This window comes from Lipophrys pholis (genome assembly GCF_963383615.2).
Source record: "Lipophrys pholis genome assembly, chromosome: 14".
NCBI classification, from domain to species: Eukaryota; Metazoa; Chordata; class Actinopteri; order Blenniiformes; family Blenniidae; genus Lipophrys; species Lipophrys pholis.
Genome location: NC_137633.1, coordinates 24378387 through 24390730, shown reverse-complemented (window position 1 = coordinate 24390730; position 12344 = coordinate 24378387). Strand labels below are relative to the sequence as shown.

The 12344-nt window shown below is 42.4% G+C and overlaps 1 long non-coding RNA gene across 1 annotated transcript; it reads left to right on the top strand.

Moving 5' to 3' along the window:
- The first annotated feature begins 239 nt into the window (after nt 1–239).
- LOC308120140 lies at nt 240–6290 on the top strand. Its single transcript, XR_013936017.1, has 6 exons — nt 240–448; nt 518–800; nt 1053–1112; nt 1350–1516; nt 4118–4161; nt 4246–6290. It is a non-coding gene; the product is annotated as an uncharacterized lncRNA (long non-coding RNA).
- The last annotated feature ends 6054 nt before the right edge of the window (nt 6291–12344 follow it).

The following is a 12344-nucleotide window of genomic DNA, read 5'->3' as shown; positions in this document are numbered from 1 at the left end:
AACCGGAGTAAGGTGAAAGCCGTCTTCTTACATCCCGTTCCGACATCAGGGTACTCCAATCTCTTTAGACTGTTGCACGGTTATATTTGTCCTGAGCTAGATGTCAAAAGTTCTCCATTTGTAACCCCGCAGGTTTCTTTTAAATCAGTGTTTAATACCGGGACTACTTTCTTTACTAGCGTAATGATATTGTTGTCATGCGTGCTGCGTTTGAGTCACGTGTAACCTGCTGGTCCAATAGGAGAGCGTAAAACATCCAAGATGGCGACAACCTGGATACGATCTTACGGCAGTTCAGAGGAGGAAAACGTGACAAAAACCTTTAAAAAGCCATCAAAGATATGCTATATGCCCCTGATATCGGTTAAAAAAAAAAGGAAAAGTACAAGATTTCTCGGCAAAACGATGGGACACGTTATGAGACTGTCATCAACGATGGATTTGAGTGGTGAGAGCAAGACCATAGTTGAAATTTATAATCACTGCATCAATATTGACTTTGACAATGTTCCAGAAGATGCTGGCTTTTATGCAACATGCTACAGACGACGAGTTGATAGAAAGGGCTTGGATTCCGCGGAGAAACCTACAAGAGAGCACCCAGATGTTAATGAAACACAAGGAGGCGAAACTGCTGAAACTCCGAGAAAGAAACTCTGGTCATGGGTGGGTCTACCTATTGTTTCCTCTGGTCCTGGTCTGCCTGCCTTGTGCATCATCCAAGAAAGTGGATAAATACATCACCGTGTCTGGAAAACGCAGAAAGGATTATCTTTCACTGACACAGACGTTATCGGCAGGTGTGTAAAAAATAAAGTGTCTCTTACTCTCTCTTACACTCACACACAAACACTATAAGCATATATGTTTATTCTGTTTTGTTTAGAATTGTGATGATTTTGAATTTATTTCTTCGGGCCAGGTTGTACTTGTTTTAATATAGGGTACTTGTATATTGTCTTTTCATAGGATTGTAATTTTGTATGTTATACTTGTTTTAACGCCCACACAAACACAGACAGACGCCATGTAATTATCTTCCTTCATTAAAGGTTTGTTGCTGAAAGCTGCCGGGATGAAAGAAGACCCTGGGATTCTTTTGCACATTAAAGGTAAAGACTGCGTAGCCCTGGAAGTTCAATACCACAAGTCCTGTTACCGACAGTATTCCAGGTTATTGGCCAAGTCCACTGCAACAGTTACTGGGACCACAGAAGAAGAAACCTAAAACATGATAATGTCTGGTCAGACTGCACGTATCTAGGTACAGTGTTTATACATGCAATGTTTGTTGCACAACTTTCTGCATTATTCAAGTGTGTGTGTGTGTGTGTGCGTGTGTGTGTCAGAAATGAGCCGGCCTTCGATGTAAGCTACTTCGCTACAAGATTGTCTGGGAGCAGAGCACCAGGCAAAGAATGACCGTGAACCAAGAGGTGCTGAGGATGAATCAGCTGAGAAGAAAGTGCACCACTATAGTGAAAGAGCATGAGGACTTTGATGCAGCAAACTACAGGTAATGTAACTAAAATATTTGTCAGGTTTGGAAAGAAAACATTGCAGCAATTTTAAATAATGGATAAATCCTTCTTGACCACCGTCTTTGCCTCTTTGACTATAATAACTTCTTGAATATGGATGTCAAGGTTTTAACTATTTCCCCCCCCAAAACGTCTGTGATGGTAAATTACAGCACAAAGTGACAATGAAACCAGACACGGTACAAAAGCTGCTTAGCAAACTAATGAGGACACAGGGACACTTTATTGTGCAGGACTGATGGTGAGATGCGTCACTGCGTCACTGTGTGACTGTAAAAGAGGGTCTGCAGACGGGTAATGCTATAGATGATCTGACATGTGATCACGAGGAATGTGACACGAGGGCGTTTTGACATGCACAACATGCTGCACAGAAACATCACACTGTGGTCATTAAGAGCCCTGATACTGATGTGGCGGTCGTTGCTTTAAGTCCAGAGAAAGATCTACCATGTAGGTTGTACTTTCACACAGGAGTTGCCCACAGAACGAGAATCATTGACTTCAGCCAATTTGACCTCACTACATTTAGAAATCTCGGTAGAAGTTTTTCTGTGGACCAGTCCGCCTTTGAAGTACGATGCACATATATGTGCGCCACCTGTATGGCGAGTCATCTGCTGAAACTGTGAACGATGCAAGTTCCAAAGCGTTCTGCTTGGCAGCTTCAGCTTTGCCAGAACTATCCATGCCTCAAGCATGTGACACCTTACATCAACACTGCAAACTAACAAGCAGCAATAATGGAAAGGTTGTCTGAAAGGTATTATGTGTGTACCCTCACCCATCAGTAGTGGCACATTGAGGATGGGGAGTTCACAGTGACCTGGATTACTACAAATGCTGCTCCTCAAAGTGTGTTGCAGTTAGTCCGGGGATGATGTTTCTGACGGTGATGGAGATGAACCATAAAACATCCTCTAAAGAAAATGTCCATTGAACAGAGAAAAAAGCTTACTGTGTAAAAAAGCAAGAGCCGGGTCTATTAACAAAACAAGTACTGTACTGTAAAATGACAAAAGCATCTATTGTTAAAAGAAGAAACGAACCTGTAAACACCTGTAAACACCTGTAAACACTGTAAAAAAAACAAAACAAGCAATGCTGTTACAGTCATGTGTGTGTGTGTGATAGTGTAACATGCAACGGTTCATTTGATGTTTTGGTGTTTGGAGTATTTCTGAGTAGTTGTGTATTTTGTTTTTGTGTGTTCTGTTTAAAAATGCACAGTATTATATTTTAATTCTTTTTAGTATGCCTCACACAGCAGCAGTAGTTACTGGTGTCCCAGCAGAGGGCGCATTCAGTAAGGGAGTTACAGGAAGGACGCGCTTGCAGTGTTGCCAGATTGGGCGGTTTTCCGCCCAATTGGGCTATTTTTGTTTACGTCAGGCGGGGGAAGAATGCATGTGGCTGGTGATTAAAATTTTGGCTGCTTTTGTCCACATTTGGCGAGTTTTGAATATTGTGAAAACAGCTCTCTCTCTCTCTCTCTCTCTCTCTCTCTCTCTCTCTCTTTGATAAATAAATCGTCCAAATAGATAAATAATTTCATTCATCCATGTATTCGCCAGCTGACCTGGCTTCCAGTGACTGTAAATAGTTCTTCAAGTTCTCAACATTGTAGAAGTTAATGGAAAGATGCTGATTCAGAGTAAAGATGATATTTATGTCACACTAGCTTATTTGCACTGGGATTGATTTTGGAAACTGCAGCCCTCTTATTCTATGGAATTTGTTCGTTGAATTAAAAACTCAAATCACTCAAGCACCACAGGTGTGGAAAGCGACGAGGAGACAAAAAAGAGAGGGGGGAGGGAGGGAAGGAGGGAGGTGCGCTCTGTATGTGTGTAGTTTAGTTTTGCTTTAAATTGTTTTGCATGTCGTCCTCATACAGGTCATATGTGACGTGAATAACGAAATACACGAGGCCTACACGGCTTTCAAAATTGTCCGGCGTCCACATTTCATCCGTAGAAAGATTTGACAGAACGTGAAATCCGTGCCACGCCTTCCTCAGAATTCCCCCAAATCCCACGGCGCACTACGTTTAAGGCGAACGGGGCTGCTGGAGACATAGTGGAAACGTAGCTTATAGTGCAGTTACTAATCAGGGCCTGGCGCCAGGATGCCAGAGGTTCATTTAGCAGTTTGTGTAGCCTATGGGTGATTATGTCACACTAGCTTTAATTCTTACACACACTGTACACTGTACACTGTACACAGGAGAGCCTGGGAAAGACAGAAAGAGGAGGAATTAATATTTCCTGCATTTTTAGTAGTTTGGTGGCTCCTGGTCAGCCAACATGGCAACCTGCTGTTTTGCTGCAGAATTACTTCTGTGGTCTTTAAATTCGGCTTTTCAAAGTAAAGCTAATGCCTTTTACTTTCTCAATCTATCTATATATATATATAATCTGCCTACTCTGGTGATTTCAGTCTGACAGTTATTACAGTTTACTGGCTGATGATTTTATTTGGATTTAAGGTAGTATTTATAGCAGCATGTACATTAGCCATCCCTGAAACATGAAAAGGTTCTATAATTTCATCTTTTGTGTTTCTGTCTAAACAAGGGCTATGAAGATGTGTTGGTGCAGTGGCATCCTTGCTCTGGATGGTATGTATGTTTTGTGTATATGTGCACGTATAACTGTATAATTCCCTGTAAATATGTGTTGTAACATTTGGCTGCATTGTACAGAACAACCTTGGGAGCCGGTATGAAAACGTGACATTTGCAGTTACTCCGAGGACCGTCCAACGGACCCCGGAAGCGCCACTAAAGTTTTGCGGTTACTCTCATCTTTGTTGCTGTGTAAAGGAGCCGACTACCTTCTGGACAAGGGTTGATTGTTGTCAATGACTCACTGTGCCATTGTGATTGTGAATGAAAAAAGTTTTTCTTACATGTTGTGCTTTCAGATGATGTTTGTGTGCTCTTACATTGACGTACACTTGTGCTCATAAGTTTACATACCCTGGGAGAATTTATGATTTCTTGGCCATTCTTCAGAGAATATGAATGATGACACAAAAACCTTTCTTCCACTCATAGTTGATGGTTGGATGAAGCTATTTATTGGCAAACAGCTGTGTGTACTCTATATAAATCAAAATGACAAAAGAAAGTACCCAAATGACCCTGATCAAAAGTTTACACACCCCAGTGACTTTGACCTGATAAGATGCACCAAAGTTGACACAAACAGGTTTGAATCAAGGTTCCCATCCTGACCTTTGACCTGTTTGTTTGTAGAGTGTGTGTGTGTGTGTGTGTGTGTGTGTGTGTGTGTGTGTGTGTGTGTGTGTGTGTGTGTGTGTGTGTGTGTGTGTGTGTGTGTGTGTGTGTGTGTGTGTGTGTGTGTGTGTGTGTGTGTGTGTGTGTGTGTGTGTGTGTGTGTGTGTGTGTGTGTGTGTGTGTGTGTGTGTGTGTGTGTGTGTGTGTGTGCGTGTGCGTGCGTGTCTATAAAAGGTCAGTGAGTTTCTGGGCTTCCGACAGACCATTGCATTTATTTCTAAATTAACACAAACATAAATGTTTTTGCAAATAGGTACATATGTACAGGTTTAATATCTATAAATGTTTAGATGCGCCCATATTTCCTAATGACTGAAAATTATGAGCTCAAAAAGGCACACAATTTATTTTTCAAGTCTTTTTTGAGGTACCGTTCTAAAATGCTTTGAACGATGGTGAAAGTCTACCTGCGGTTGGCGTTAGTTTTCCCTGAACTCAGTCTAGTAAACCAGCCCTAAAACACATTCACTTTCTAAAACAAACTAATCAAGCATCTACTTGTATTTGTTTACAAGTGTGTTAATACAAGTGTCCTCTTACTAAGTGTTCTCTGTTCACTCGCTGTTTAAAAGCGTAATAATGACCGTCCCTGAGGCCTTTCTCAATCCAAAAAAGGCAAGATGGTTGTGATGTGGTTTACAAAGGCACTATATTTAAATTTAGTTCACGCTGGCTGAAATTGAAGAATAAAAAAAGAAATGTATCACCAGCCGCCACTGCTAGTTAGCATCGATATGAGCTAACGGCTAACATGCCAGCGATGCTAACTGGGCTCCTCAAAGCGATGTGGCGCTGGTGAAGGTACGCGCTCCACCGAGGGGCCCGTTCTAGCTCATGCTGTTTTCTGCACCTGGCCTCATCCCTCCATCTGTTTCACTGTCTTTTCTTTTTCCATTCCCTGGATCATTCTCCTCATTGTCTCTGTGCCGGTCCTGGCTCGCTCCGCCTTCTCCACCGACACTCTGGATCCGTCTCTCTGCACCGGAGATCTTCTTTTTTATCCTCTCATCCTCGCTCTTCCTCCAGCTCCGAGCGCCTCGACGTGGCTGCTTGCTTTATAAATAGCTTGGCCTAGATAACAGCAGCAGCATTGGCGTTGGCATCACCAGTTGATTTTGGCGACGCTGAATGAGGCATCCTGTTATAGAGGATGGCACCGATGGGTCTGCTTGTACATGCGGATCCATGAGGATTAATGCAGTATCCCGGCTCCAGGGTTTACACACAGGGTTGGGGGTTTTTTTGTTTCTATTTTGGATGAATTGCTGAAGTGAGTGAATAATTATTCATGCGTCTGTGCGTGCTTGTGCACCTTTGGACAGTATAGCACAAATACAGCCTCTGCATGTCATGGCTCAGCTGATGATTCATATTTAATGCAAATTCTTTTATTTCTGCATGGTCGTAAGTGAATGAAACGCCAATTAAAGAATACCTCTCTCTGACCCAAGTTTCAGTCTCTGAAAGTGCTTTTTTAATTTGTGTTTGTGCATAAAGGTACATTTGTTTGTCAATATTGTTAGATTCTCCACTTATGTGGGAAAATGCTAGATGTTTTCCAACATGGGAGTCTTGTTTTGGGGGAGGTTGACTGCAAGATCCAACGGAGAATTGTGAATGAGGAGGAGGAGGAGGAGGAATAGGAGGAGGAGGAGGAGTAAAGCTGCACAATGAGGCCAGAGAAGAAGAAAAGTGCTTCATCATCCACAGAGATCCGTCCGACTTACCGGCCAAAAGAGATCAGAAAAATGTGGATACTGTGATGAGAGAAAACACTGAAGTGGACATGCAGAGCAGAACCGAGCAGAGGCGGGAGATGTGATCATGGAAAACATTGTTCTCCGGTCATCTTCTCACACTCACTTGTATGCTGTGTGTGAGTGTTCTCACATGAAAACTACAGTATATATAGATATTTCTAATCGATTGTATATTTTGGTAAATGAGTTTCCTCTGCTCAGTTCCCTCCTGAAATACAAAACGGATTAGATATCAATGTGTGATACTATAAATGCAGGAACAAGAAATTAGATGGATTGGATCAGTTATTTTCAATTATTTCCCCCCCGAGGTGCCAAAATCAGACCATCATGCCAAAACAAGGGCCGGAACAGCCACGGATCCTTCGCTCTATGTCAGTAAAAGTTGTTTTAATTGCAGATGTTTTAGCTGATGTTACCATTATTACTATTATTATTGTTGTTATTATTATTATTATGAGTTATAGTTGTCAAGGTGGTTGTAGTAATAATTTAAGCCTGGGATTTTAAAACCTTGTGTTGAGGGTCACATAAAAAAACACTCTTGAAAAAAAGTTAGTGCAAAACTAACTAATTATTTACACACAGAGAGAGACAGAAATACAGGAAGAGATTTACATTTGGTTAAATAACATGATTGTTGTTTCAATGCTGCTTTTGTTTCTGTTTTCTCATTTCATCTATTTCTTGTTTTTAACTGTGGTCAGTTGTATGTGAAGTATAAAAACTGCCATATAGATGAAGTTATTAGTACTATTGTTGTAATTTTTGTTATGATACACCAGTTAAATTGCCAAATAAAGAAAAATGAATGAATTCACTCACCGCTCAGTGAGAAAAGTGACAGTGATGGGATGAGGAAATCCCTCTGACGTATCCTGTCGTCTGAATCCTGAGGCCAAGATGATCATCAGAAAGTCTGTTTCTGGATTCTGTTTCTTTAAGTCGGTGACCAGAGGTGAAGCTATGGAGGTATTATTGGAAAACGGTCTGTGTACTTGTAAAAGTGAATTTGTAGTTGTGTACCTTGAGTTGTGTGCCTGTACAATTCTTTTCTCTCCACAAATACAGCACCAAACTTACAAGTCACAACTTCTTAATTACAGGAGCACAAATTTAGTTTTACAAGTCACAATTTAACAAAACTGATATTTTTCCTCCAATTGTTTCAGTAAATCTGGTGAAAAACATATTTGTGCTCCTGTATCGATGTGAATTTCTTCCACACAAGTCACAGATTGTTTTCTTCATCTACAAATCACACATCGCGGCTCCCCTCTGCTGAGATATCTGGTGAAAAAGACCTGGGCGTTCGGTCAATGGAGAAAAGGCGGTACTTATCTGAGATTTTACGGATTTCACAGCCATTCGGAGGAGAGGGACCCAATTTACTGTAATTAATTGCGATTAATTACAGAAAATTGTGCAATTAATTAGTTGTTTTTTTTTATCTATTGACAACACTAAGATATATATATATATATATATATATATATATATATCACTGGTAGTGAAGTTTGCGTGATTTTTAGGTCTTGATGAGACGAACAATTGAGTTTTGTTTCATCTCTCTACAACATTTCTACGGTTAGTGGTGGCTGTTTTGGTTTTTCTAGGTGGCGCTAGAGAGACATTTTAGCACTCTGGGGGTTAATTTTTACATGTCCTTAATTCTTTTGCCAGTCTTGATGAGCGTGCCAAATTTGATTAAACATTTTTGTGTTTAGTGGGTCAAATCTGGCCTCAAAGCCGCCCCAGGAGTGCAAAAAACGAAGAAGAAAAAATAAGAAGAAACACACAGAATACAATAGGGTCCTGGCCTCCAGGCCCAGGCCTTGTTTGGAGGCCTTGGCCTTTCGCTCGGTCCCTAATAAGAAGAAGAAACGGACGAAATACAATAGTGTCCTGGCCTTTCGGACTCGTTCCCTAATAAAATAAAATAAAGACATAATGGCCAAACTCCAAGCTGTCAAAGACGTCTGTCAAACAGATACTGAACGAACGGCTTCAGCTTAAAATATATATATATATATACGTATATATATATAATCTCACATGTTAAACCACACGTGTCGAACTCCAGGCCTCGAGGGCCGCAGCCCTGCACGTTTTGCATGTCTCCCAGCTTCAACACAGCTGATTGCAATGAGCAGCTCGTTATCTGGCTTTGTGCTGAATGTGATGATGAACCATCAGGACATTCAGGGGAGGGAGACATTGAAAACGTGCAGGGCTGCGGCCCACGAGGATCTGAGTTTGACACCCCTGTGTTAAACCATCAAAATATGAAATAAAATCACACATCAACAAAAATACTCAGTTTGCTTTGTAAACGGACAGATATTACGTAAAACAAAGTATATTCATTGTTCAACTCTGCATGACAGCCTGACTTTCTGTCAAATGTGCAGACAGATGAGACTGAAGAGAAAGCAATAGAAAGAGAGAGGAGGGAACGAGACAGAGAGTGAGAAAGAGAGAAGAGAGGAAGAGAGAGAGAAGAGAGGGTGAGAGAGGGTGAGAGAGAGTGAGCGCGTCAGACAGTGAGGAGACAGAGAGGTTGAGATTGCAAATATGTCTCATTACCTCCTAATTTTATTTCAGAAACGCTCTAGTCTGGACTGTTTCCCCACGGTTTTTTTACACATACAGTATATCCTTACAATTACAGCAGTAAGTCAGATATTTTTTCGCTATCAGCACCCTGTCCCCCTGCCGGCTCCTACAGAACAACGAAGATCACCAATGTTTTTCTAAAAAATGCCTGGCTGTTGTTTTGACCTTTATATTTGAAGGAATACGGAGCTTCTATGCAGCTAAACACACGGTACCTGCTGAGAGCCGGTGTTCACAGAACCTTAATGCTCGTCAGTGTGGGTGTAGACATCGTTATAGGAAAATTCATAGTCATTAGTGTCGACGGGTCATACAGTAAACTAAGATAACACCTGATTGTCGGAAGAAAAGCAAGACGAGAACATCATAGCATATGCACTGTCTGATAAGGAAAAAAGCGTGACCCAGACACAAACGACAAGTCAAATGGAAATGTATTATTGTGAAAATCGTTTTGTGTAACATGAAAAAAATGTGTCAGGAATCAATAGATTAACTTTCGTGACCATTTGATCAACTGCCGTGAGACTGGGTTGCTACAATTCTGGAATTCCCAAATACAGGATTTAAAAGGTTTGTACTAATATTCGTCAAGAAAAACTTTTTTATGGACAAAAATTTTTAAACTGGATCACTGTACATTTATACTGTTTGAACTGTTGTTTGTTTGTTTGCTGTGTGTTCTATAATCTCTGTGTGAAAGGCGTAGGCTTCTGGGGAAGAAAAGCTGTGTATAGATACAGATAGATATATATAGTTATAGATAGATAGATAGATAGATAGATAGATAGATAGATAGATAGATAGATAGATAGATAGATAGATAGATAGATAGATAGATAGATAGATAGATAGATAGATAGATAGATAGATAGATAGATAGATAGATAGATAGATAGATAGATAGATAGATAGATAGATAGATAGATAGATAGATAATTATAAGAATATATTTCTTCTGGTTGTTCCCTTCCAATTACGTTTTTTTTTTTTATATTTTATGGTTATAATGTTGTAAAAATAGAATTTGCTCTCATGAGAGGAACATCTAGACGCCTCAGTGTAGCAGAATCAGAATCAGCTTTATTGGCCAGTTATGTTTAACGTACAAGGAATTTGGCTTCGGAAAACTGTGCAATCTTTGTACAAATGTAAACATTATATAATAACAATAAATGTAAAATATAAACAAGTAATTAAAGACTAATATGTACAGGACCAAATAATAGATAACAGTGCAGTGGTGAGTAGTGCAAAAGGATGATGAAGTAACATGAGGTAGTTAAATATTTACATTATAGAGTGGCGTAGAGGGTTGTTAAAATAAATAATATACATATAGGTACAGTCACAGTGACAGTTGTTCCAGGATTCCGCAGCAGCAGGTCTGACATTCAGTGACTGAGTAGTGTTCATCAGAGTGACGGCCTGGGGGAAGAAACTGTTCTTGTGACGGGTTGTTTTGGTGTACAGTGGTGTGTAGTGCCTGCCGGGGGGGAGGAGTTTGTGTCCGGGGTGTGAAGGGTCTGCATTGATGCTACCTGCCCGTTTCCTGACCCTGGACCGGTACAAGTCCTGGATGGGGGGTAAGGTCGACACCGATGATCTTTTCTGCAGTCCTGATTGTCCGCTGTAGTCTGAGTCTGTCCATTTTGGTTGCAGATCCAAACCACAGTGATGGAGGTGCACAGAACAGACTGAATGATGGCGGTGTAGAACATGATCAGCAGCTCCTGGGGCAGGTTGAACTTCTTGAGCTGACGCAGGAAGTACATCCTCTGCTGTGCCTTCTTTATGATAGTGTCTATGTCTGACTGCACCAGAGGGCCAACCGTTCCACCTCCCATCTGTAGGCTGACTCGCCACCGTCCTGGACGAGACCGATGACGGTGGTGTCGTCTGCCAACTTCAAGAGTTTCACAGAAGGGTCCCCTGAGGTGTAGTCGTTGGTGCAGAGCATGGGTGTCAAACTCAGATCCTGGAGGGGCGCAGCCCTGTCCTGATGGTTCATCACTGAGTTCAACAGAAAGCCTGGGAACAAGCCCCTCTTTGCAATCAGCTGTGTTGAGACAGGGAGACATGGAAAACATGCAGGGCTGCAGTTTGACTCCCCTGAAGGAGACGAGCGGTAGGGAGAGGACACACCCCTGGGGGTTGCCAGTGCTGATTGACTGGGTACTGGGTGTGATGCTCCCCAGCCTCACCTGCTGCCTCCTGTCAGTCAGGAAGTTGGTGATCCACTGACAGGTGGAGGCCGGCACTGTGAGCTGGGTGAGTTTGCGGTGTAGGATGTCCGGGATGATGGTGTTAAACGCAGAGCTGAAGTCCACAAACAGGATCCTAGCGTAGATCCCTGGGGAGTTGAGGTGGTGCATGATGTAGTTTAGTCCTATGTTGACTGCATCCTCCACCAACCCATTTGCCCGGTAGGCAAACTGCAGGGGGTCCAGCAGGGGGCCTGGGATGTCCTTCAAGTGGCTCAACACAAGTCTCTCAAAGGTCTTCATGACCACAGACTTCAGGGCGACGAGTCTATTGTCATTGAGTCCTGTGATGGCAGGTTTCTTTGGGACTGGGATGATGGTGGAGCTTTTGAAGCATGAAGGCACTTGACACAGCTCCAGTGATGAGTTGAAGATCTGCGTGGGGGGGGGGGGCTGCATGGACTCTCAGACAGGAGGGGGACACACTGTCTGGTCCTGGAGCCTTCCTGGTCTTTTGTTTCTTGAAGAGCTGGCACACATCCTTTTCACCGATCGTCAGTGCAGATGGGGGGGTCCAAGGGGAAGGGGGAGGGGGTTGTGGGGGGAGCAGGTAGGGCAGGGTCAGAGTGTGGGCGTGGAGCTGATGGGCTGGGTGATGGGTGTGAAAACCTGCAGTAGAAGCTGTTCAGGTCCTCAGCCAGTCTTTTGTTACCTGCAGGGTGGGGGAAGGGTTTCCTGTAGTTGGTGACCTCTTGCAGGCCTTTCCAAACTGTTGACTGGTCGTTTGCTGAGAAGCTTAGTTTTAGCTTGTCAGTGAAGCTCCTCTAAGCTGCCCTGACGGCAGGTTCCTGTCTCCACTCCTGTAGGCTTCCTCCTTGGCCTGACGCAGCCTCCAGAGAGGTGAGGTGTAAAACCAGGGCTT